The 27,100-nt window shown below is 41.8% G+C and overlaps 1 protein-coding gene across 4 annotated transcripts in view; it reads right to left on the bottom strand.

Moving 5' to 3' along the window:
- Positions 1-27,100, bottom strand: part of LOC117973373 (SH2B adapter protein 3-like) — a 71,820-nt gene that overhangs the window by 24,698 nt on the left and 20,022 nt on the right. The window lies entirely within an intron of this gene.

Raw genomic sequence — 27,100 nt, 5'->3', positions numbered from 1 at the left:
CAAATGAAGCTCTGAATATCTCTGTCCCTGGGTCCCCAGCTTGACACGCCACTCTGGTACCCAATCCATGAGAAAAACCCTGTTATCCCCAATCCATTACAAATCTGGATGCAAAAGATCCCCGGTAAGAAAAGACACTGTCCTAGAACTGTTTGATGCTGCTAGATAAATACATATTAAACCCTGAACGTAATATAATCATGCAAATACCATGTGTTTGCATTGGACAATGTTCGCCTTTGTACCGTTTCCAGTGCTGCTGGAAAGTGGCTGTAATGCAAAGTAATGCCAATTCTTTCTTGGCTAAGGGAGGTGGATCGGAATGACGGGCAATATGTATGTGAGCCCTTCTCTATCTCAATATCACAGATGTGTGTGTGTGTGTTCATCCCAACATTACTGACAGACTTTTTTTGCACCAGTGAGAGAATCGTTGGTTGAAATCAACATTGACCGATCAGACCTGAGCGATAATGCTTGATATATTTCTTTGCATAGGGTTTCAGTGTGAATGTATCTGCCTTTGTTTAGTGATGTCATGATAAAATGTTGTGCATTGACCTGTATTCATATATCACATGCAACAGCCACCAGATTAAATACTTGTTTGACTAACGTCAGCTCTGACCTGATTGCTTCCCAACAGCTGGTTTCTCCATCTGAACGCAATGGCAGGGGTGAGAAAAGGGCTAAAGGTATCACAAGACACTCCTCAGTAGCAAGCTCGCTGACAAACTCTAGTCAGTCTCTATTCAGTCACCAAGGAACTGTTTCATTTATTTCCAATTTCATAGCTTCCGGAACAATGATGGGCTGCTATATTAAACAGGGGGTAACAAGCAGCTCATTGGTAAGACTGCTTGTATCAGATTTATTCATGCAAGATTTGAACAGCTTACTCTTGTAAAACAAGTTTTTAAAGTTATTAATACACAGTACGTGTTTATAGATATTTGTGTACACTTATTGCAGTAAATTATAAACCCTTAGCCTACTTTATCCACAAAACAGTGCCCCACCTTAAAGAAATACTGAATGTTGTAGAATACACTGCTTAAGCAACAACCAAGACAATGAATGAGTTTCTTTTAAACGTTTAGTAGCAGAAATAAATTTAAATAAAAGGTGTAGACAGTAGACAGTTCACCTTCTCATTTACAAAGCTTTTCCTGGACTATGAAGTAGACACTGAACCCTCTAATGATAAAACTGTCTTTTAGAAGTTTGTTATCAGCTGTCCAGCTAAAGCGATGGTCAAAAGTTTCACCTAGAATTTTATGATTGAGACATAATTAAAAAAATTGATATATGAACATCATTTATTTATCTTTTATTAACATCATGTAATCAAAGAAACTACAAAATTATATTGCAAAAGTCTACCAGAAGCCATAATAGTGGTACAGTATTTCATGTTAGATTTTGAAATATCAAATTTTTCCATTTTTGTCAGTTTTTTGATACGTATATGGACAACTACAAAGCGGTATGCAATTCAATATGTTAACATTATTCAGCAGGTTTCATTAGTTAATTCTACAGGGTGATGCAAAGCTTTTGGCCACAGCTGTAATTAAACAGCCTGATGTATAGCACATTGCTGCCATGTACAGCTCACTACGTGTGAACTTGTCACAGATGCACTGCAGCACTGTGTCATGGGTTGACTTGGCAGACAGCCTCAGGTTAGCCTGGCTGGTTGTTCACTTCATAGTGTGAAGCAATAGGAGAGCTTGCTCCAGCACGTGCTGTGAGTTTACATTGCCAAGGCTGGCTTTCACTATGACGCTCCCACGTCAGCCGTCGCTCTGTCAGAACCCTTTCGAGAAACACATGATAAAAGAGCTGATCTCTCACTTCCACAGTGACTATTAATAACCGCTGCTACAGCAAGCCTCAGACTCTCAAACAGGGCAATAAAACAGCTTTCTTGAGCAGCTATTACTTTATAAAACGTGTCAGCAACTGGGACGTAATTATGCGCAGTTTTAGGTCATCTAAGTTCTCTGCACAATGCTTTAACTTGTGAGTCAAGTCGGCTACCCCAACTAATTTGTTTTCAGTATCTTATACGGAAGCAAGTCATACAGTAATTATACAGGGATACAGCCAGTTAACAACTATTTACAGCACATTCGCTTATGTTTTCAGCATACTGTATTTCTGTGAATGAGGCCAGCGTCACACCGCTAGACCACCATCATCATTAATAAGTCAAATTAAAGGAAGCTGCAAAGAAACCAAAACTATACAACACACTGCTACAGTACGATACAGCAGCCCGTGCTATACCAATTGTTAAAAATGCATTCTTTTTTTGTTTGTTTGTTTGTTAAGATTCTGCTGATGGAACATGGAAACAGAGTTAGACTCTGCAACACATGCAAAGAATTAATAGAACCTCGGAATGTTTGCCAAACCAGCTGATGCAGTTGGTTCTAATGAGCTTCAGTTACGGTAAGCACTTCAATTTTAACATCTGAATTAATTTTGTTTCATGGATCCACGGCATCAGCACACACACGCACACACACACACACACGTACGCACGCACACGCACGCACGCACACACACAACAAATGTAATGAAGTTCATGCTCTGTTGCAAAGATATTCTGAAAATGGAAGCAGGAGATCTGTAAACTGATAAAGTAACCTAAACAAAACATAAAAGTGATGCTGAAACTGCAATAAAACCTGTGACCTTAGTATACTATCTATCCAACGCATTATCCAGGAACACATGTTCGCATTTCTGAGATCAAATACGCAGAAAATGAAAGGGGTTGCTTGTCGTTAGTGAGTTTATAAAAACAACATATTTCACTTCACAACTAGGTAAAGGGGAAAAACCTTGAGCACATCAACCAGTCAAGTGCAAACTGGCTGACCTATATAGGAACTAGAATTATTCTTCTGAACTTCCTGTGACTTCAAGGTGATACTAAACAAAATACAGAGTACAGCTCCTCTCTCCTTGAAGGCAGGGGAGGGGGGCTGGGCTTCACCACATTGCCTTATGCAGAGTATTCTATTTTTCCTTTTTAATAATGATGCTATAGATTAACCTCCATTTCCACAGTCCGTCATCTCTCTAAAGTCTTAAGTCTAAGCAATGAAATATCTGTAATAAAAAAGAAACATTATGTTAATAAAAACAGGAGTAATATATAGTGGACTCCTGCAGACACAGCAAACGACAGACTAGGCCACACGGACTGTTTCTGTGAAATTCAAATTTCCTCTACACTGTAATACATACATCAAATGTTCAGTCAAGTTAAGCGTTCCACACAAAAAAATAAGGCTTTCTCTGTCAGCACAGGGAATGCAGATGCTACCACGCCACAGGAACACGGCCTGGCTTCATCATGAGGGCCCGCTCGCTGAGGCCCTGGGGGGCCAGGAAACCCCTTCCTACAGTGTGCAGTGTGTGAGCTTGCAGCTGTGTCTGTCCTCGCTGAGTCACAGCTGCAGGCAGGCTCACGCACACACACACACACACACACACACAGTGCTGTCTTTGTCATTCCCTCTGCTCAGCATTAATATTCCAGGCCAGTCACACCTCATACAGGACTACCCTTCTCCACTCTCACGCCTCAGCCAGGCCCAGGATCAATAGCCTTTTTATTGCTTGTTTTGCACATGCAGCTCAGCCGACATCCTCTCAAACTACCCCTTGCAACTTGAACAATGAGCAGACTTATTCAAGTGAAAACCGAAAAAGACTCTCTGCGTTTTTAAACCTCGCTCTCCGCTGCCCTATTCTGAAGTGTCCCTAGCACTGGTACTTCCATTACCTGGAGAACATTAACTGTTTTGCAGCTAGGAATGGGAGGGGGGGAATTCAGGAAAACATATTCTTTTTAAATGAATTATTATAAACATCATGGATGGTCTCCATCATTCAGAGTCCACTCATGATGTCTTTAAACAATTTGGTTCTCAAAGGAAAAAAAAACACCAAATACAATTCTAATGACAGTAAGAAGCCACATAGGACTACTCACTGTCAAATGACTGGAAAGCACGTCCAGGTGAAACTGAGAAAACTTAAACACTGTAGTTAATTGTAGAACAGCACAGACAGACTGAAGAAACCTTGGGCAATGTGCTGTAATAAATTACTGTTTTTATAACAGTGAGAAATGCAACTGGAAATAGTGGACCCCTTTTACATTGGTTTTTACGAGTGTTTCATGATTATCAACATTGTGCTTGATTAATTTACTGATTAAATAATTAATTAAATAATCTGTAAACAGTCCTGTTTTTTCAGTGCAGATGCAGTTACATACAACAAGCATGTGTTGTACTGTACATTTTCGTGGTGCTCGGTCTTGAAAGAAATGCATGCGGCAGATTTTCTTTAATAAGCCTTTTAAGTTTTTCTTTCTTCTTTTCTCAGTCCTCAAACGCTTACAATAGAAAAATGTCTTTCTCTGAACTTTGAAAAAAAAGAGAGAGTCGCTGGTGGATTAGCTTGCTGCTATCTGTGACGAGCAAACGGTCTGATGAAGAGATAAGCTGACCTAAGTAGGGATGTGAAACAAGACTGCTTAGCCACAGGTTGCTCCACCGCCATCACCCCACCCAGTCCATTAAACCCTGTACCTGATCTCTCACATCTTCCAAATAAAACTGAAGACATACCAAGAAAGAAAATTATATATATGCGCCATGGAGTTTGGCTGAACATGAGCCTGTAAAGTACTTGTCTGTAGTTATGTGCAATACAAGGACGGTGTTTGAGACTCTACTTAAGGGTTGAATTATTAGTGGAAGTGGTTCACTACCATCTGAAGAGTGCTATGACTGTGACCCTTTTGTTAATCCTACATAGTAAGGGTTTTATGTCTTGTCCTGTCCCCCCAGGTTCCCAACACTGCACTCTTTACATGCAAAAAGTCAGTCCCTTGAATGCTGTTAAAACCAGATCAAGAGTCTACTTATGGATTAAAGACCAGGTTATGTTTTAGGTATCACATAGTTCAGTTCTGTTTGAACAGGGCAGATAAAAACTATTAAAAAAACTAGAATAAACACAATCAAGCTGTTACGACTATAGATTTCTCCTCTGTGTGGTACTATAACAGAACCAACATAGACAGCAATCCTGATACACTACTGTAGGTAATGCCATCTGCATATTTACAATGAACACTATACACATCTGGAAAGAATACAGCCTAAAGGACCAACCACACACATGTAGCACATACTTTTGTGCAAATGTGCTGCCCCTCACAGGACCGATTCACTTTTTTACCCAAGAGCTCACAAATTGCTGTGCTTCAAAACAACGCAGTGTGGCAGTTTAGCATCTCGCAATTACATACAGAACAAACCCTATAGTGCTGGTTCCTAAGAACGGGTGGGCTTGTGCTCATAATACGACCTGGGTCACAGGTTCAGTCAGGGGTCACTGTTGCATTAATTTCTAAGACATTCCTGTGACTCTTACACCGCATCGTTCTTATTAGTATGTTCAGGGGTGCCTATCTGCTTTTGTATTTTAAAAGCATACAATTTCTACAGTAATACAATGCTTTTTATTCTGATACTTAAAATGAACAACATTTGAACATTAAAAGTGTTCATCTCAATACTAGTATAAAAATAAGCTACTATGATTACACAGGAGCTCTAAAACAATCAGCCATGTTGTGGAAAATGAATGATCGAAGCGCTGCCTTGTCTAAACTTCATTAAAGTGCTCTATTCATCCGGCTTCCAACCACCAAGCAGGTCAACTTTAACCTCTTCACCTCATGGGCAAACTAACTGCAGCCCCACAACTCAGCCATAAGCTGAGCCTGCGGGTGCCAGAGTGGACTGCCCATACTAAAGAATAATGAGATCACTGAAAATGCAACACTAGTTAATGAATACTCATTTAACGTGGGCGATGTCTTCCAGCAGTACGTTTCAGAGTTAATAAACTAGCGGAACTTAGTCCAGCAGACAGACATTGAACAAGACGTTGTTTTAAATGTTTAACATACATTTGAAACCCTTTGTTTGTTTGGTTTCATTCAGAAGCACACAGTGCTGGACATTATGTGCACGAGAATCTGCCACCTGGGACAGCACTCTTTGCAATGCAAAAAACAAATAAGAAAAATCATTAAATAAACACTGTTAATAGGGCATTAAATATTAATAACTGCTTACGCAACCCTGCTTTCATATATGATACTTTGACAGTTAATAATTGGAACAGGCTTTGCATGTGAATATGACATCAAATCTGATGCAAATGACCCCCTCTTAACTCCAAAGCAGTTACTCCTATGCAGTCCTAAAGGGGGCTGCTGGAACTCTACAACACTATCCGTTAACATGCAACCTGACAGTACAATTCTAGCCACAGGTACTGAAACGCTTATCTTATCAGCTCATATCCTGACATGGAAAACATTGCCGGAAATGGCACCTACTGTACGAGTTTACCGAGTAGCGACTCTTAAAGAAAAAGCAGCATCCCATTCTTTAGAAAATAAAAAGAAACAACAGTAACGATGTCCATTTACCGTATTAGCTACATGATCCAGAAACATGTGTGCTGTGTGTTTGCCTGGTTTTGCAGTTTCAACACAAAAAAGGGTTAAAGTCATTCATTCGTGCTACTGAACAAAAGAACAAGGAACTTTTCTAAACGTGTGCTTTTTAACTGGTTCAAAAGTACCCAAATTCTAAACAAATCCCCAACCTCATCCCTTTTACTGAAGGATATTTCTATTTAACTTCTATGTAATTCCCTGTAGCTCTGTGCAGAACAGTGCCGGCAGAGAGTGCCCATGACATCACAATGTAATGTAAGACCAGTGTCCTAATCCACCGAGCTTGCAGTAACCGAGCTTCTGTGTGCCAGCACTGTCTTTGACAGGTACCTGCTGAGACAGTTCAAACCAGACAGTGCCTTCTGCTGGAAACATAACATCTGCATGGTAGTGTACTGTACTCAACTACAGGGACGAGAATAAGACTCCCATTGCATAGCAGTTTCACCCATTCCAGGTTTTACTACGAGCTTGATTAGCCATAGTGTATATGTTATAAAACTCACAGTAAAACCAGGAATGGATCAAACAGCTATGCACTAGGAGACTTATCTCCATCCTTGAAGTATTAATACAAAATTGAAGCTAGTATATCTGTGAAAGATTGACAGACAGCCTCCATAAAACCCCTGATTCTAATATAAGGTAAAACATATTATTTGCTAAAATACAATTAAAGAACTCAATGCACATTGCTTACCAAGTATAATGCAGCCACTCCCCTTATAATTCTTAAATAAACGAGTATTTACTTATTTATACATATGTGTGTAATATATATACACACACACACACACACACACACACTCTCTCTCACACAAAACATTTAACCACAGGATGTACAAACTGAAAGGCACACATAAGAGAGAAGGCTAGGTAAGAATGCAGTCACGCATTCTTATACTTATCAGTTTAAAAAAAAAAGCTGTATACTAGAAATCTAAGATTACTCCGCCCTTCTTAAAATAAAAGCACTGTTGTATATTTCCTAATCGATTCAAACTAGCCTTCTCCTGGTCATTAATGTTTTGAATACTTTCACCCACTCGTTTTTCAAAGTTGACTGGTTATGTGAACCCTTGATACAATTCTGAACTCCCTATTAACTCAGAATGACAGCCTCTGAAATATCATCTCACTCAACATCACTTACATGTCAGAGCACACAATGGGGCTGCATTCCAGTACTGAATCAAGCTTAAAAACATGTTGTAGACTGTTTTTTTGTTTTGGTTTTTTTACTCAGTTAAATTCATCTACCTGCAGATAAAATACCTTAGTTGTCAATAAAAACAAAAAAGTAAAGCTTGTGTTATACGGGCTTGGCTAAGCAAGTTTTGTTAACAACTAAATCATCAGCCTACAAAGACTGTAGCTGACAACACAAGCTAGCTGTTAACATACTGTTAACTTACAGAATTCCAAAGTGAGCATTCCCTTAAAGCTCTAGTGCTCCTCAATCATTTTCAGTGTTACACTAAACACACACAAATTGATATCTTTATACTGAAGGAACACGAATGTTAGCAACATGCATCCTGCAAAACATTACAGGAGCGATCAGTATGATTTTTTCAAAGCAACACAGACGCATCGACATGTTGTCACTCCACAACGATATCGGCACAAATCTTATTGTTGCATTGAAGCGCCAAAGGCACCCACAGTGTTTAGACACTTTCAAATTTAATTTTGCTAAACAAACAAATCACACATGCAACTGGGGATTCCCCAGCATTGTGTAACACTTCCAGGATTTAGACAAAGTTTTGTTTTTAGTCATAAAAGGTTAATTGCATTGATTTGTAAGTGAGAAAAAGACTCCCAATTTTTAAGCAACTCTTAGATTGTGACGGGAACCAACACCCTTGGTTTGAAGGAGCTACATGTAGAACCACACTGCACAGTACGCACAAGGGCAGTACTGCTGTCACTGGGAGATTAGGAAACCAAATAAATCACATTTCCTTGGGAATGTCTGTGAGGAAGATTCCTTGAGGAATCTTCCCTACTTTTGTACACCGGCATTTACATTAATATGGATATTATTATTCACTCATCTTTTTCTTTTTAACAGAAGGAGAAGTGATAGCTTCCATGCCATCCAAACATAGCTGTCAACCTCATTTTAAAAGTTGGCCACCCGAGTTTCATTGTGCAGCTCTTCTTTTCTTTCGTCTTTAATAGCTTGTGACTTCCCTAAATTACAGAGAGAGGCTCGGCCCTTCTTAAAACAACAGGGGCAGGTCAGGCCAGCTCTAAGCATTCCTCATGTCTCATAATCCGGGGGTTCAAAGGAAAGACGCACTGGTGACATTTGAACCAAGAGTCTCTGCGAAAGCAAAGCCAAACACTGGGCTCTATGTGAGCGCTCCCTGCAGCGCTGAGGTCTGCCCATCGCTTTGATGTCCCTCATGAGGTCACTCTTAAAAGCACAGAGCAATCCCAGAGCTGGGAGTCATTGGAATGATAGCGGGAAGTACCGGCGACCCGGTTCCCATCGGAAGGCGCAGTGTACTGCCTCTTTCAGTTTAAAGGGAATTCAGCTATGACAAAATGTGTACCTTAGCAATGCACGGAATCTAGTCAGCTTGAATAATGTCAGTGGGGCTTCCATGTCTACAAATATGTGTGCTGATTGCAGTGAACTCAATTCTACTCTTTAGACCTATTGATTGTGTCAAACTCCCAAAGAATCACAATCTAGGGACCAGCTCAATGCAACAGTACAACCAACACATTTCTAAACAGTGCAACACAAAAGGCAATGCAGAAGGTAATGACACTAGTAGGGTGTTTGCCCAACACTGCAATTCACGGCTTAATTCACTTTATTATAGCAACAACAAAGCACATGAATAATGTACTGAATGACTTCAGTATCTGAGCTCTCTCAGTTTAGATTAAATGTTGAGCATTTTTATCATCATCTGCTTCACAGTTTGCCGTTTTCAGTAGGTCAAGATCAGAAGCCACATCTCATGTTCCTTTGAAGCTTTTTTTTCTTTTTTTTTTTCGCTGAATTTGAAACCGGCGATGGGTCTTGGGGTTAAAGGTGTTTTGAAAAGATGAAGAGGGTTATTCAGAGAAAGTGAAGTGTTAGGGTTGATCCGCAGATTCTGACTGTGCCGAGTTGGGTTGGCTAGTATTATCAAAGACTGTCAACCACAACAAAGTCTCAAACGGCAGCTGTTCTGTGCCACCGAACACACGTCCGTACGCACAAAACTATGCAGGGATGGTTTGACAAATCGTGGAAATTGCTTTAAGGTTAGCCTATTGGTTTTTGGCAAGTGTATTGATTTCAGATTTACTTAAGATGACGTATTCTTTATCTATGACATTTTTGCCACTTTACAGCCCAAAAAATAATTACATTATGTATTATGTAATTACTATTAAAAATTACAGCATTGTTAATCGAAAATGATTCTAAAGTTGAATACACTCTTTTTTGCTAGGCCACTTTTACCTAAACACATACATATTTTATATTTCTCTCTGCAGGAGAATGGGGAATAAAAAAACATATGAGGTTTACTTACAGTTATTGCATCGCCATAACTTTACAATGGAGTACCAAAGAAATATAAGTTTTATTTTTGTGTTTATATTTGTCTCGATGTCAAAACTGAATAAAATTGTATTGGCATGTGTAACAGGGCGAGCAGCCCTGTACATTGATTTGTTTATTTTTAGAACGAGGGTTCCCCCTCCGCTCCTGTGTTATTTTGTGTTTGTTTATTTTGATTGTTGTATGCATGACGGCGAGCGCCGTATGTTTGTTATTGTTTCGTTTATTTTTAAAACGTGTCCTGGCAGAGGCGAGATCGGTGCTCGTCCTCTGCCAGGAGTAATAATTAATAAACTCGTGCAGAAGGTGAACCATCTCCCGAATTAATTACGGGATTAATTTTGTTGCTAATTGGGAGATGGTTCACCTTAATAAAAGCCTGCAGCTCTCTAGTTCGGGGTGGGTGTCATAAGGAGAGTGTGCGAGAGGAGTGACGGAGAAACGAGAGAGAAAGTAAACATAGGAACAGTGAAGGCAATCTGCCCAGCCTGACCTGTGTTGCAGTTATTATTTTGTGTTCGTGATTTTGTTTTGTTTAACTATTTATTTTGCTCTGTGAGCGACTGTTTTCTGTTTAAATATTTTATTTAATTTTTTTGAATTCATTAAATAAAACGGCGCCCGCGCCACTGCACAATACCTTTTTGTTTTTGTTGTCCCTGCTTCTGCCGTGACGTCAGACCACTCAGCCGTTCCTGTCACACGTGGTGTCCTGCGTGGGATTGCAGCGCCTCCAGGACGCAGGCAGAAGAGGGTACTGCAGGTTTTTTCGTTTTTTTTTCGTTTTTGTGTGTGGAGAAAAGGAGTGAAGAGGAGGATGGGAGGAAGGAAGATGGGAGGAAGAAGGAGGATGAGGAGACAGCAGCCGCTGCAGCAACAACAGCAGGCACAGGAGGAGATGAGCTGGGAAGCCCTCCTCCATAGCATAAGCCAGCTGAGTTGTTGCTGCATCTGTGGGGAGCGGGGGCATTTCCCAGTTAATTGCCCCCTCCCTGAAGACTGGGATTACAGCTGCTGGAGGGGAGACAAGAGGGAGGAGTTGGTGCGTCCTGCGCCTGAGTGGGAGGAGCCCGAACGTCCTGCGCCTGAGTGGGAGGAGCCCGAACGTCCTGCGCCTAAAAGGGAGGAGCCCGAACGTCCTGCGCCTAAAAGGGAGGAGTCGGTGCGTCCACGGCCCAAGAGGGGGGAGTCGGTGCGTCCACGGCCCAAGAGGGGGGAGTCGGTGCGGCCACGGCCCAAGAGGGCGGAGTCGGTGCGTCCACGGCCCAAGAAGGGGAAGGCCGAAGGTCCACAGCCCAGGTACCTGCCAGCAGAGGGAGAGTTCCTGCTGGGTCCACCTCCACCGCCCTGGGAGGACTATGAGTTGCTCCCACCTCCGCCAGCAGAGGGAGCATTCCTGCTGGTTCCACCTCCACCGCCGTGGGAGGACTGTGAGTCGCTCCCACCTCCGCCAGCAGAGGGAGCATTCCTGCTGGTTCCACCTCCACCGCCGTGGGAGGACTGTGAGTCGCTCCCACCTCCGCCAGCAGAGGGAGCATGCCTGCTGGTTCCACCTCCGTCTCCATGGGAGGACTGTGTGTCGCTCCCACCTCCGCCAGCAGAGGGAGCATTCCTGCTGGTTCCACCTCCACCGTCGTGGGAGGACGACGTGTCGCTCCCACCACCAGCAGAGGGAGCATACCTGCTGGTGCCACCTCCGTCTCCGTGGGAGGACGACATGTTGCTCCCACCACCACCACCAGCAGAGGGAGCATGCCTGCTGGTTCCGCTTCCACCACAACCAGCAGAGGGAACATGCCTGCTGGTTTCCCTGTCGCTGCCAGAAGGGGAGGAGCCGCCTTCGCTGCCAGAAGGGGAGGAGCTGCCTTCGCTGCCAGAAGGGGAGGAGCCGCCTTCGCTGCCAGAAGGGGAGGAGCCGCCTTCTCTGCCAGAAGGGGAGGAGCCGCCTTCGCAGCCTGAAGGGGAGGAAGCCCTGCCGCCTTCGCAGCCTGAAGGGGAGGAAGCCCTGCCGCCTTCGCAGCCTGAAGGGGAGGAAGCCCTGCCGCCTTCGCAGCCTGAAGGGGAGGAAGCCCTGCCGCCTTCGCAGCCTGAAGGGGAGGAAGCCCTGCCGCCTTCGCAGCCTGAAGGGGAGGAAGCCCTGCCGCCTTGGCCGCCTGAAGGGGAGGAAGCCCTGCCGCCTTGGCCGCCTGAAGGGGAGGAAGCCCTGCCGCCTTGGCCGCCTGAAGGGGAGGAAGCCCTGCCGCCTTGGCCGCCTGAAGGGGAGGAAGCCCTGCCGCCTTGGCCGCCTGAAGGGGAGGAAGCCCTGCCGCCTTGGCCGCCTGAAGGGGAGGAAGCCCTGCCGCCTTGGCCGCCTGAAGGGGAGGAAGCCCTGCCGCCTTGGCCGCCAGAAGAGGAGGAGCCCCTGCCACCTTTACTGTCAAGAGGAGAGGAGCAGGAGCTACCTCTACCTCCACCACCACCACCATTGGGAGAAGTGGAGCTCCTGCTGCCGCCTTCATGGCCAGGGGCTCCCCTCCCGCCGTCAGCATCGCCTTGGGTCGCCTGTGTCTCCCTTGCGTCTCCTAGGGTTGCTGCCGGTCCTGCGTCACCTCCCGAGGGTCCGCTGCCGTCGCCTCCCGAGGGTCCGCTGCCGTCGCCTCCCGAGGGTCCGCTGCCGCTGCCGTCGCCTCCCGAGGGTCCGCTGCCGCTGCCGTCGCCTCCCGAGGGTCCGCTGCCGTCGCCTGGGATCGCCAGGGATCCTGCTTCACCTGGGGTCCCTACACTGTGGTCGGAGCCCCACGGAGGGGAGCTGCCGGCCATCAAGAAAGGGGGGGAGGTCAGGAGACCAGCTCCCCCAGCCGCACTTTCGCGGCCAGAGGTCATGTGGTCGGAGCCCCACGGAGGGGAGCTGCCGGCCATCAAGAAAGGGGGGGAGGTCAGGAGACCAGCTCCCCCAGCCGCACTATCGCGGCAGGATATTGTGTGGTCGGAGCCCCACGGAGGGGAACTGCCGGCTATGAAGAAGGGGGGGGAGGTCAGGAGACCAGCTCCCCCAGCCGCACTTTCGCGGCAGGAGTTTGTGTGGTCAGAGCCCCACGGAGGGGAACTGCTGGCCATGAAGAGGAGGGGGAAGGTCAGGAGACCAGCTCCCCCAGCCGCAATTTCGCGGCAGGAGAGAGTGTGGCGGGAGCCCCGGAAGAGGGAGCTGCCGGCCATGAAGAATTGGGGGGTGGAGGACATCCCACCCTGGCCACCCCCATGGACACTGGGCTTTCCCCTCTTCCGGGACTATGAGACTGAGGGGGAAGGTGGCCGTTGGGCCATGTGTGCTTTGCACAAGGGGGGGGATATGTAACAGGGCGAGCAGCCCTGTACATTGATTTGTTTATTTTTAGAACGAGGGTTCCCCCTCCGCTCCTGTGTTATTTTGTGTTTGTTTATTTTGATTGTTGTATGCATGACGGCGAGCGCCGTATGTTTGTTATTGTTTCGTTTATTTTTAAAACGTGTCCTGGCAGAGGCGAGATCGGTGCTCGTCCTCTGCCAGGAGTAATAATTAATAAACTCGTGCAGAAGGTGAACCATCTCCCGAATTAATTACGGGATTAATTTTGTTGCTAATTGGGAGATGGTTCACCTTAATAAAAGCCTGCAGCTCTCTAGTTCGGGGTGGGTGTCATAAGGAGAGTGTGCGAGAGGAGTGACGGAGAAACGAGAGAGAAAGTAAACATAGGAACAGTGAAGGCAATCTGCCCAGCCTGACCTGTGTTGCAGTTATTATTTTGTGTTCGTGATTTTGTTTTGTTTAACTATTTATTTTGCTCTGTGAGCGACTGTTTTCTGTTTAAATATTTTATTTAATTTTTTGAATTCATTAAATAAAACGGCGCCCGCGCCACTGCACAATACCTTTTTGTTTTTGTTGTCCCTGCTTCTGCCGTGACGTCAGACCACTCAGCCGTTCCTGTCACAGCATGTTACACAACATTTATGATGAAATTGTCCCAAAAATGTCTTACTTCATTAAACATCACAGATATATAAATATATATATATAAATTAGCTCTATAATTATATATATATATATATATATATATATATATATATATATATATAGACGTGCTCAAATTTGTTGGTACCCTTACAGCTCATTGAAATAATGCTTCATTCCTCCTGAAAAGTGATGAAATTAAAAGCTATTTTATCATGTATACTTGCATGCCTTTGGTATGTCATAGAATAAAGCAAAGAAGCTGTGAAAAGAGATGAATTATTGCTTATTCTACAAAGATATTCTAAAATGGCCTGGACACATTTGTTGGTACCCCTTAGAAATGATAATAAATAATTGGATTATAGTGATATTTCAAACTAATTCGTTTCTTTAATTAGTATCACACATGTCTCCAATCTTGTAATCAGTCATTCAGCCTATTTAAATGGAGAAAAGTAGTCACTGTGCTGTTTGGTATCATTGTGTGCACCACACTGAACATGGACCAGAGAAAGCAAAGGAGAGAGTTGTCTGAGGAGATCAGAAAGAAAATAATAGACAAGCATGGTAAAGGTAAAGGCTACAAGACCATCTCCAAGCAGCTTGATGTTCCTGTGACAACAGTTGCAAATATTATTAAGAAGTTTAAGGTCCATGGAACTGGAGCCAACCTTCCTGGGCGCGGCCGCAAGAGGAAAATCGACCCCAGAGTGAACAGAAGGATAGTGCGAATGGTAGAAAAAGAACCAAGGATAACTGCCAAAGAGATACAAGCTGAACTCCAAGGTGAAGGTACGTCAGTTTCTGATCGCACCATCCGTCGCTTTTTGAGTGAAAGTGGGCTCCATGGAAGAAGACCCAGGAGGACTCCACTTTTGAAAGAAAAACATAAAAAAGCCAGACTGGAATTTGCTAAAATGCATATTGACAAGCCACAATCCTTCTGGGAGATGAGTCAAAAATGGAGCTTTTTGGCAAGTCACATCAGCTCTATGTTCACAGACGAAAAAATGAAGCTTTCAAAGAAAAGAACACCATACCTACAGTGAAACATGGAGGAGGCTCGGTTATGTTTTGGGGCTGCTTTGCTGCGCCTGGCACAGGGTGCCTTGAATCTGTGCAGGGCACAATGAAATCTCAAGACTATCAAGGCATTCTGGAGCGAAACGTACTGCCCAGTGTCAGAAAGCTCTGTCTCAGTTGCAGGTCATGGGTCCTCCAACAGGATAATGACCTCAAACACACAGCTAAAAGCACCCAAGAATGGAGAAGAACAAAACATTGGACTATTCTGAAGTGGCCTTCTATGAGTCCTGATCTGAATCCTATCGAACATCTATGGAAAGAGCTGAAACTTGCAGTCTGGAGAAGGCACCCATCAAACCTGAGACAGCTGGAGCAGTTTGCTCAGGAAGAGTGGGCCAAACTACCTGTTAACAGGTGCAGAAGTCTCATTGAGAGCTACAGAAAACGTTTGATTGCAGTGATTGCCTCTAAAGGTTATGCAACAAAATATTAGGTTAGCGGTCCCATCATTTTTGTCCATGCCATTTTCATTTGTTTTCTTATTTACAATATTATGTTGAATAAAAAATCAAAAGCAAAGTCTGATTTCTATTAAATATGGAATAAACAATGGTGGATGCCAATTACTTTTGTCAGTTTCAATTTATTTCAGAGAAAATTGTGCATTCCTCGTTTTTTGTGGAGGGGTACCATCAAATTTGAGCACGTCTGTATATATATATATATATATTGCAAAAAATAAAATTCCATTTGTTGTCTATCTGGAGGCTTTATCAGTGGCTAGGGATGCAAGACGTTCATCTGAAAATGTGTGATTTCTAAGAAATCACTTTGGCTTGTCATAGTAACACGCTGTCCCGTGATAACATCAAGACCTCACATACACAACTGTGATAAAGCCTACGTAGGCACTCGTAATGCAGTATCTCTTTACATCATTGACAGTGTTATATTACTGGAGCCCAGCCCCACTGTCTTCACAATGCCTATAATTCAAGACTGTGTGTACCTTCAACTGAATGAACAATAGTATTCATTAAAATAAATAAATGTAATGTTAAAAGAAATGTATTTGAAAGACGTAGGCGTGACTGGTGGTTTTGTGATGTGGACTACTGCTCACTGAGGTTCGCTTTCAATTCCGGCCCGAGGTGAATTCAAACACAGGCCTCCAGGGACAAAATGCAAAAGTCCTCTTTAATACATGTGCTGCCTCCACAGGTAAAACAAGACTGTTTGGGGGTAACACATCCCGAATGCTGAAAGCACCCCAAAGGAAACCTGCAGCATGTATCTATGTACAGAAGAAACCTTCTATCGGTTAATATGAAAGCCACTCTTCCACAGAATTAGGCGACCCAAAGGCTGCAAGGCAGGCATTTTAATCAGTGTGTGTCAGCAACCTTCAGAAACTGGGGCAGGGTGCAGGGCTGAGAAAGACACCTTATCTCTCCGCATCAAATACCGACACATTTGATTCAGCCATGAGAAGAGACAGCCCAGGTCTCAAAACACAGCAGAGTGATTAATACTGAAGAATTTACAAACACACACGACGGCAGACAAAGCACTGAGCCATGAGTGCATCGAGGCCAAGGACCTTCATTTGGCTGCGATTAAAACTGGTGTTTGTTAAGTGCACACACAGTATGATATTAGACTACGACTGTATGAGGTCCATTAAAGAAACAAAGCACAATTCCAGGGCTGCTCTCATTTCTTCAGATGGAAGTGGTGGTGGTGCTGGTGGTGTTTCGATTGGGCAGCGTTTAGATCATTTCAGTAGACCCTTGTATCTCTTGATCTTAAATTTAGGGGATCAGAAACTAGTCTAGTTGTTTTTGTACATAAACAGGTCACTGAACTATCTTTCATGACTGCCTGCTGCATGTAACCTCATGGTTATACTTATGTGTTTTAAGCACCCATTCATTCCCAAACTGGGCATTCTCTTCAATAACAGCTCCAGTTTAAAACTTCATGTGATTTTTGTTCAAATTAAAGACCTCCGTTCTGAATGAACACAGGCCATGAAGTAGAACACTGGCTGAAGATTTCCTATAGAATTCACTACAGTATGTGCTAGAGCAGTAAAACGTGTCTGAATGACAGTCAGATGCATGGAATGCAAACCCCCCGTGACAAGGGGATAAGAATTATGGGCTGCATTTCAAACTAATAATTTCAGTGAATGCCCATGGAATTAATTTGGTTTGTATCAGTATATTTAACCTAAAGGTGCACACCTACATAATGGTTTACAGCCATTTACAATTCAATGACATGAACGTATATATATGTGTGTGTTACTGTTCATGTGTAAAATTGGTAAATCTATAGATTAACTGATAAATGTGTAGATTTACCAGCTCAGCGGTCAATGTATAAAATAACTAAGGAGATGGTGTAAACGTCCTCTTTTACTTACATCCATGATCACTGTCTGGCAACAATTCACAAAACAAAATAATGTTTTGGCTGCAAAATGACTGAAGAGATGTCATCATTATTACCATGCCTAATGGTTGCTCTATGGTAAATTGTGATTTAAAATATATTCGGGAAAGTGCTTTTTTTTTTTTACATAAAGTGAAAGACAAGGGGGATAAAATCGTTAGAAATAAAACCAGAACTCTGTCTCTAATCATGTCTGTATACAGGACAAAACATTAATGCATGGTCTCTGCTAAATACAGTACATACATTATTATTATTATTATTATTATTATTATTATTATTATTATTATTATTATTAATAATAATAATGACAATAATAATAGTATTAGTAATACTAATATTGCAAGAGGGATGCAGTGACCTTTACAAAGATTAATAAAATAATACAAAAAATCCTACGGCTGGAGTTTAAGAAAAATAAATAATAAATTAGTTGATGTGCCCAAGTAACAGCTTACAGAAACCTTTTTTTTTTTGTAATTAAGCTCCTCGATTACTTTATTTCCGAATACACCTCAAATAGCATTAACTACCATCTCCTTAGTTAGTATATAGATTGACCGCTGAGCTGGTAAATCTACACATATACCGGTTAATCTATACACTTACCGATTTTACACATGAACCGTGACATATACACATTTCTGTACAATACTACACAGGTTTGACATTTTAAGGATTCTGTTCAATTTGCAAGTTAAATGGATGTAACACTGAAATGACTGTTCAATCAGCAATAAAATAAAAAAACAACACATTTTATATCTCCGTCTGTTCTAAAGCCTACGAAGCATTTTGTACAAAACGGAAATGCAAAGATGATTGGCCCTATCCTATACAGTCTGTAACTCTTCAAACAGCACCTGTAAAACTCCTCTGTTTGTATCCTGGGACACTATCACCCTTCATTTAAATGTGCTTTATTTTGCTCTTATCTGCCCCCTATTTTACTGCATTTAATCCTGTACTTCAGAATACTGTAATCTGCCAAGTGTTTAACCTGTAGTATTCTGTATTTAATCATATCCTGATGTAACTATCACTATTATCTGCTGTATTATTGAATTGTAGTTTGTCACACTTGTACTTTGCTTGAACAAAAGTTATTGTATTTCTTGCTCTTATTGTATTACTTGTATTGTAACACTTAATGTATTTGCTTACGATTGTAAGTCGCCCTGGATAAGGGCGTCTGCTAAGAAATAAATAATAATAATAATAATAATAATAATAATAATAATAATAATAATAATAATAAATAATAATAATAATAATAATAATAATAATAATAATAATAATAACTAGTACATAACATTCAGGGTTTTTTGTTTTTTAATACAAGAAATAAATACCATTATATTTTAGTCACAAATACAGTAGTTTTAAAGTATTTCTATCCTGTACATCTGCCACAACCAACCTTGCCTTAAAAATAATCTTTTTACAAATAAATCAATCAATCAATCAATAAATAAATACATTAATCTTTACATCAAAAAGTGTGAGAGAACGGAAGAAGCCACACAACATTTTTTTTTTTTGCTTTTGTCACAACACAGGCTAGAGATCAAGTCAGCGTTTACCAATCAGAGTGAGGCTTTTCCTCTGACATTTCCATACAACCCAATCAAAAGACAGCTTGCTCCATCCCAGCAACACAGTTTCCAAAATAAGAAACTCTGTCTTTTCAGCCCTGTAGCACCGGGGCTGTGGTAAAGTCACCGCTTCTACTTCTTAATAGCTGCTTTTTTTTCTCTCTCTCTCATCTGACCCAGGACGGAAAAAGTTGTGGTTGCTAAATAACAAATACATAAACTTCCTTGCCTGATCACTCTTCTTTGTCACTGACTGAAATAGTAATAAAAAAGGCAGACCTGTGTCATATCAGCACCTTCGAAGAACAATGAATCAAACACAGTGCTGAAAATAACAGTAGGGAATGCACCCTAACCTCTCCCCTCCCTGGCGATGAAGTTTCAGAAAGACAGTGAAAGTACTGTATGAAATTACAAATATCTACCAAGCGGTCCGCATTGCTTCTGAAAGCACAGTGCGACTGATGGTTTTGCAGAACAGCAAACTTAAAAAGAAAAAAAAAACACCCACATGTTTCTGTGGTCTGCTGGCAATTCTGGATATGAGCAGCAAAGAAAGAAAAGAAACTGAAGGTGCTAAACATTTAAAATCTGCATTGTTTTCTAATGCACATTAAACGCAGTGCCAGGCTAACAGAGAGCTTCCGTTGCACAGCACCAATGTCAGAATAAGACTCCCTGTTTAAATCAGCCTGTGCCATTCCATACATTAACGATCAATTCCACCTGGTTTCTCTAAGTTAGCTCCTAGTAAAATCAGGAAATGCTCAAACTGCTATGCAATCCTATAGCGACCCTATACAACCAATTACCTGGACCATTAAATAATGAGAGCCTTATTGTATAGCTCATTCAAGCCCATATCACTCAGGAGCAATTTGTCAACAACTCTGTGTTAAGTTAATCAGCAGTGTGGTCAAACGTGCAAAAAAATTAAAAAAAAGTATAACCCATATGAATTTGTGTGGGATTTGAGTGGGCAGTATTAACGCCTGATAAAATGTGTAAATAAATGTACAAAATAATCCCCTGCTGTGGTTTCAAGTGCGAGGGTGTGTATCCAGAACCGCATGGACCCACTTGGTGGCGCTTACAGTGGGGTGAGCTGTGGCTCACTTCACAAGGGCTGAAAAAGATTTTAAAAAGAAAACAACAAAAATCACGCGCAAAGATGAACCTCCGTTTCTGACATTTTAATCCTGCAGATGGGATTGTGAAATCCAGTTCTTTGGGTTCTCCTTACAGCAAATCAGTCTGATTCAATACCTCTCCTGCAGCTCCTCAGTTCATTCACAGCAGCAGCAGGACTGGAGTTGCGAAATAGGGACTTTCCAAACTGCTAAACAAGGTCAGGTAGACAAGTCTGTGGTTATGGCTTCTCGATGCAGATAACAGCAGTAACCCACCAAAACACTGTCCCCTCTTCATGTATTTTACATTCAGAGGAAAAAAGAAACAGCTTTACTTTTTGCAATTCCTGCCCCCTCCCCCGTCCACCCCAGCATTTTTTTTTTTACAGAAGTAGGTACATTGGAATATTTCCAAGCAACTCATTCTATAATCTTTTCCTGGTTTTAGTATGAGTTTAAGAAGACAGACCTGAGCTAGTTACCTATACACTCTAATCAAACTTGTAATAAAACCTGGAATGTAATGAAACTGTGTTATGCAATAGAAGTCTTATTTCCATCCCTGATATCAAATCAACCCCTATGGCTTTAAAATAGCCACCAATCTTAAAGGGTTACAGAACCCCCTGCAGTGTTTACAGGAAACACAATGCATTCCCTTTGCTGTACCCTGTGTTGTCCGTATCACAGCTGGCAACATAAAGTAAACTAGATCTCCTGGTCTCCTGGAAGCAGGTTTCAAGGCTTGGCAAACCATGGGGAGGAAAACTCTTATGAAGCTCACAGTAAAATCTGGAACGGCTCAAACAGCTATGCTATGTGCGTCCATCCCTGCCGCATGACAGCCATCCCAGCATCATGCAATCCCGGGAGGAACCGTGCTGCATCAGCCTCAATGCTAGGCTGAAGCAGTCTTCTCGTTTTGGTTTGAAATGCCCAGATTGTTTAAAAACAAAAACAAAACTAAAAATCAAATCAGGCAAGCAAACCGTATATATATATCACACTTCAGAATGTTCTCTCTAATCCACCACCTCCAGCTGCTGCTAAAGCAGCACAATGGAGTTTCATTGAATAGATGCCAACACACATTGCAAAACCTTTCCTTCCTTTTACAAGAAGCCCAATATATCTGGAGTTAGTGTGTGTACCCATTCAAAGCTGTAGACTCCCGACGCCCGAGTCGAATCGTGAACGACGTGCAGAAACCCAGAGACGTTCCAAGAATTCTGGGCAGCGCTAGTGGAAGGTTACGGAAGTCTAGAGATAAAAGCGACCTCTCTATATAAGACACTTTATGAGCAATTGAATTTTTTTTATCTAAAACTAACATATGTCATTTTAATTTTTTTAAAAAAGAGTCTATTTTCTGCTTGCGTGTATACTTCCTGGGTGATAGAATAGTTTGTAAAAGTAAGATAGAAACTGCATGTGGAAGAGAAACGGTTATCTTGTACTTTATAATAATAATAATAATAATACTAGTAATGAAGCTTAAAGAATAGTAGAAAATAGCTGTGGATGAACTGTAATGATAGTTTCTCATAGTGAGTGCTCTGTATCATTGTTGAACCAGAGATATTAAGGGCTTTGAAAAATGGATGCCCTAATGGGGATATTTAGAGTCCTTTTTCATTTTGGTGTTAATTATTTTGCGTTTTGCAGCTGTGATGCTTAATGACGGAATTAGGAGACAGGGTCACTAACCCACACAGACATGTGGGTAAATGATGCAACAGTGGAGTCACATTCTATGAAACTTAAATCAGGACTGTGGCTCACTGTTGCTTTAACAGAAGCAGCCTAGCTCTCAGGTTCACTGCTGGAACAGGATTTCAGGAAATTTATGACTGCCAGTCTAATTGCTCTGGGCAACTGTCCGGTTTTTGTACCTCCGTAGGTGTCCCAATCTGGGCTTCCCAGAAAGTGCAAACGCCAGGCGCAACTGACTAAACATGAACCAGACTGGCACAATTGATGTGGTAAGCCCTCAGTAAAAGCAGGAAATTAGACTTTTCACCAAATCATCAAAAAACACATCAGCTTCACTCATGGGTATGGTTTATAAAGAAAAAGGCAACTGAGAGGAAATACTATTGGGACCGGTAGGGTTTGTACAACACTTTCATTTGCAACTTGCCTTTGTTTGCTCTTGCCGTTTTGCACATTACCATGTTTACACAGCCTGTTGCGTTTTGATTAGTCATACCTGCACATAATAACCATCCACAACTGGCCAGGACTGTCTGAGACATCCTTGGATATTAAGGGGTTATATACTGTACATTTTGTGCCCCCCAAAAGGATGTATTTAAAGTCATTTTGCAATTAGTTTTTGTGTTTTTTACCGACATGTAGATGTTCTGGTGTTTTGTTAATGAATGACGTATTTGCTCATTGTAGGAAATGGAGATCAAGCAATGCCATGGTCATGATTACACCTAAATCTCCTAGGGCTGGTTTCACAAACCGTAGTCGGAGTCTGTGAAACCAGTCGCTGGGGTTCTACATCGACCACAGGTATTCTTCACAGTGATCACTTTAGATAATATCAATGATCTTTAACACAGCCTTGAATTATGATCTGCTACTTTTTTTTTATTTAAAATGGACCCCAATACAAGTTTGATAGTAAGTCACTAAACCGACTAAACCAAACCAACATGAAAACTGAGGTCTTGCACAAATATTTTGTTATTCGTCAATGGAAATGCTGGTTATTCTACTAAAGGAAATTATTCTAACCACAGCTTTCTAAAAATGTAAGTGGTGAACATGTTATTCACACACAAGACAAGACCAATAATTTCCTAGAAGGAGCACAACAATATGAATCTCCCAAACGGCCACCTAGCCCGTACCCAGCATCTTTTTCCACTCAAGACACAGAACAGCTAGAACTGTCATAAACAGGAAACTGATAAAAACAGAAGAAATAGACATTTCTGCAAACAGCATCTCATAGTCAGATCCACTCATTGCAGGCTTGCAAGCTGTTGCTTTGCAAGCAATAATAAATGTTGCATTGTAAATCCTACTTTCATAGTAGCTCAGCAAAGAGTAACAGTGCAATTTTGATTCATTGATGATATTAAAAGAGCTGTATAAAATCATTGTGTACCTGAATACTTCCCCGGGGCATGGACTCGGTTTCCATGCACCTGGCCAATAGTGTTTTTTTCGGTTTCAAACAAATCAATGAGTATGAGATACAATCCAACAACCAATTAGTGTGAGGAGCTGTACTGCCAGTCTAGCTTACACATATATGGCTACATTTTTAAATGAGAATATTTTAATATTGATACAGAACTCCCTCATAAGAATGGTGTCGAATCATTTTTTTAATGTTTGAAATCTGGAGGTCATTTTGATATTCCGGTTTTGCTTGCTGGCTTGTTTCAGTGGTTCTGTGTTTACGAACAGGAGGCCCATGGAGCTTGATTTATGACAGTGGCCTCCATTTCCCCCTTTAATGCCATTTCATTTGCACTTGTATTCTCAATTGAAGGTGTAACCCACACAATACAGTGTGGACTCCAAACCAGAACTCCCATCTGCAGTGTAATAACAAGGAGGCACTTCATCATATAAGAACATAGAAAAGTATTCAAATCCACAAGCGAGACAGCTAGGTGTGGAGACAAAAAACACTGAGTGTCACGCCAGCATGTTACACATGTTTTCCTGTATTTCAATCAAACTGTGGTTTTATCTGGTTCCTCGATGCTGGCATGGCAGCTCCTCTGTATCCATCTGCCTTTAATATCAAACATGCCGAACATTTTTCCCCCACATGCAGACATGCAATAAACCTTCATTCTTTACACTGAGGAGGTACATTTCAACACACCCGCTGTTTAGCTGACAGCATCAAAAAAAGGCTCTCGCTGATGTAAGATAAGCTGTAGAGACAAGTTCTCATGTATCGCACAACCTCTATTTGCAACAAGACACCCATGTTGCTGGGGGGGGGGGGGGGGGGGGGAGAATTGACATTGCAAAATTGCAGTAGAAGTAATAAGAAGGTTCATTTAATGCTACTCAACTGCAGGTGATTTGTTTATTAGTTTTTCAACACAAACATTCCTCCCAAAGTTAAGCCAAATCTGTTAGCATTCGTTCTTAAAAAAAAAATAGAAAATGGATCCATCTTTCATGATAGAGCCCTCCTCCAAGCTTCCATTGCATGATAAAGGTTTGGGGCAGAACCAAGTTACTGTGTTTATCATGTAGAGTGTGAACAACAGACGGACGGACATGATCAGTTCAGGAGGAACCCCCTTTTTTCTTTTCTTTTTTTTTTTTAAGAGGACTCATTTCACCGTTTTCTTTTTTATCGTATGTAATAATGTTAATGCGTGGGTCAATAAAGCCTCACTGTGAGGGATACAGATTGATTGATTACCCAGCCCTCCCAACCTGCCAGGTGCATTATACTGTCTTCATGAAAACGCACAGAACAGGTGGTGCTCACCACAGGAGTAAAACAAATAATACAGAGGAAAAAAGAAATTCTGTAATAAAAATCGCAAACACTTTTCAGAACTACTGTATGTCTTTATCGAAGACTAGTTAAGAAAAGGACACAAGGGTTAATTGCAAATCTATTCCCAGATTTTAAACATGATCTGAACCTAACCTTGATCCTTCCTTATCTTCGCTTTCTGCTTTTCCTGAAAGTGGAACAGACACCAGCCCAGTTCCCTTATCAACAGTTTTGTCTGCAGAAGTTCATGATTAAAGCATCATGCAGCACTAGACCAGTCTAATGTATTCACCAGTGAAATCTAAGAGGACATTATGTTGATGTTTCTTCCATTGGTCGATATCTGGATGAAAAGAGTCAAATATCAAATCAAACCTACTGCGTTATAAACAAGGCCCTGTTTATAAACTCCCTGCAAGGTTAACATTGGTATTTCCCCTTAGAAAATAAACAACACCAAGAATTGAGACAACACAGGAAATAAGGAACAAATTAATTATCAGCATATTATGATATATTATGTTTATCTGTGGTAAACAAGCAAGCATTTATTTGGTTTAAAAATGGAAAACAGATTTATAAAGGTTTCTCCTACTCAAGAAAATAAACCTAAACTTTTGCTATTACAGCACATTTACTAAACCATTTGGAATGGGCTAGTGACAGAGGGGCAGGTGTCTGGTTCAGTTTCATTCCCTTTGCACAGGAGAAAAAAAAAACATAATTATTTCCCATCCAGAATCCTTACTTGACATGTATTTGGAAGACAATGGCCAAAGCTATTGTGTACAGGGTCAAATTTCCCAATCCCAAGGGGATGGATAGTTAATAATCCCCAGTGAGATTTAGCATTCCTTCAGGGCTCAAGGAAAACACCCTGGTTTTGAAGGACCATGGGATCAAAGCTCACAATCCAAAAGGTCAGGGTCTACAGTCTGTAGTCCCACAAGAACGGACTGACAAAATCGACAGCCAAGCCCGTCCACAATAAAAGCAGAGGGTCCTAATAATCTTGCTATTAGAAATGGAAATCAAACAGATTTTTATGATCCACTGTATATTACACCCAATCACAATGAAGATTCAAGACAGATGTCCTGTCACCATGAGATCTTTCCTCTGTGACACGAGCACTGTGGATAACTATGTTACAGCACCTTCTTCTTTCCTCTTTGCTCAGTTAGAAATGCTTTAGAGCTGTAGAAGTGGGAGTTTGGTTTCCGGCTCTGAGGTTCACATGCTGGACAATGAAAAGTAGAACACAATTAAAGCAAGATCTTGCTGTCTGTCCAAGCCGGGGGCGGGCATATCCTATCTGCCAAGAAGCAACGGCAGGGCTGAACCACGTGGCTGCGTCCTGTGCAATTACCCCCTTTACCTCCAACTAGCATTACTGAAAATGCTCTGTTCTGGCTAGCATTTAAGACTCAAAATGCACAGTATTGTAGTTTAGTAGTGTCTGCCCAACATGCACGTTTTACACAAATCACCTGCAGATTTGACAAACATGATATTTTCTGCAATCTGCAAGCCACAACACAGTACTTTATATTAACTTTTTTTTCAGACGATATATATATATATATAGATGTATACGATACAGTGCATTCATTGGTGGAGGTTTGTGAGGGAGCCAATCACAAAAACCTCCACTCATAGTTTCAAGTCAAGCAAAGGATCCACAGCTGTCAAAAACCACTGCCACAGAACTAAAGACGCAGCTCCATTAACTGAGCCCAGCAGAGATCCTACAAGTTTGCAAGCAGAGTCGTTACACTTTTGGGGCACATATGACTGGTTAAAATACCAGCAGCATGTGAGTACAGTAAGTATAGTTTTGTGCTATAGGGTTGCTCTGCTACATGGAGTAGCTGATGAAGTGACAGCTGCTCCCCTTCAGAGAACAGAAAAAGAAAAAAAAGAAATGAAAATGGTATTGAAACCTGACCGCAGTCAAAGAAACACATTTATCTGGTTCCTACAAGCCATCTTTGGGAGCAAGGACTTCCCTGCTATTAAGCCTTTCTCACGCATCACTTATCAGTACTCATACAGCTTCCTCATTCTGGGAACTCGGATCCGGCTGACGTCTCTATTATAGACCAGGACATTGTTCAGTGACAGATTTCAGAACATCTGATTTCGGAAGATGAAGGGCAGGCAAGGGTCTTGGTTAAAGAAAGAAGGAAACATTTTTTAAACGTGTGTCAGCAATTCAGGAATACTTCCTACGTGATGAACCGTTATTTTTTCTCGAGACACTGCAGGGTTTAGTTCTGCGTGGAAGCCGC

This window comes from Acipenser ruthenus, chromosome 11 (genome assembly GCF_902713425.1).
Source record: "Acipenser ruthenus chromosome 11, fAciRut3.2 maternal haplotype, whole genome shotgun sequence".
NCBI lineage: Eukaryota > Metazoa > Chordata > Actinopteri > Acipenseriformes > Acipenseridae > Acipenser > Acipenser ruthenus.
This window is presented reverse-complemented; position numbering and strand designations above follow the sequence as displayed.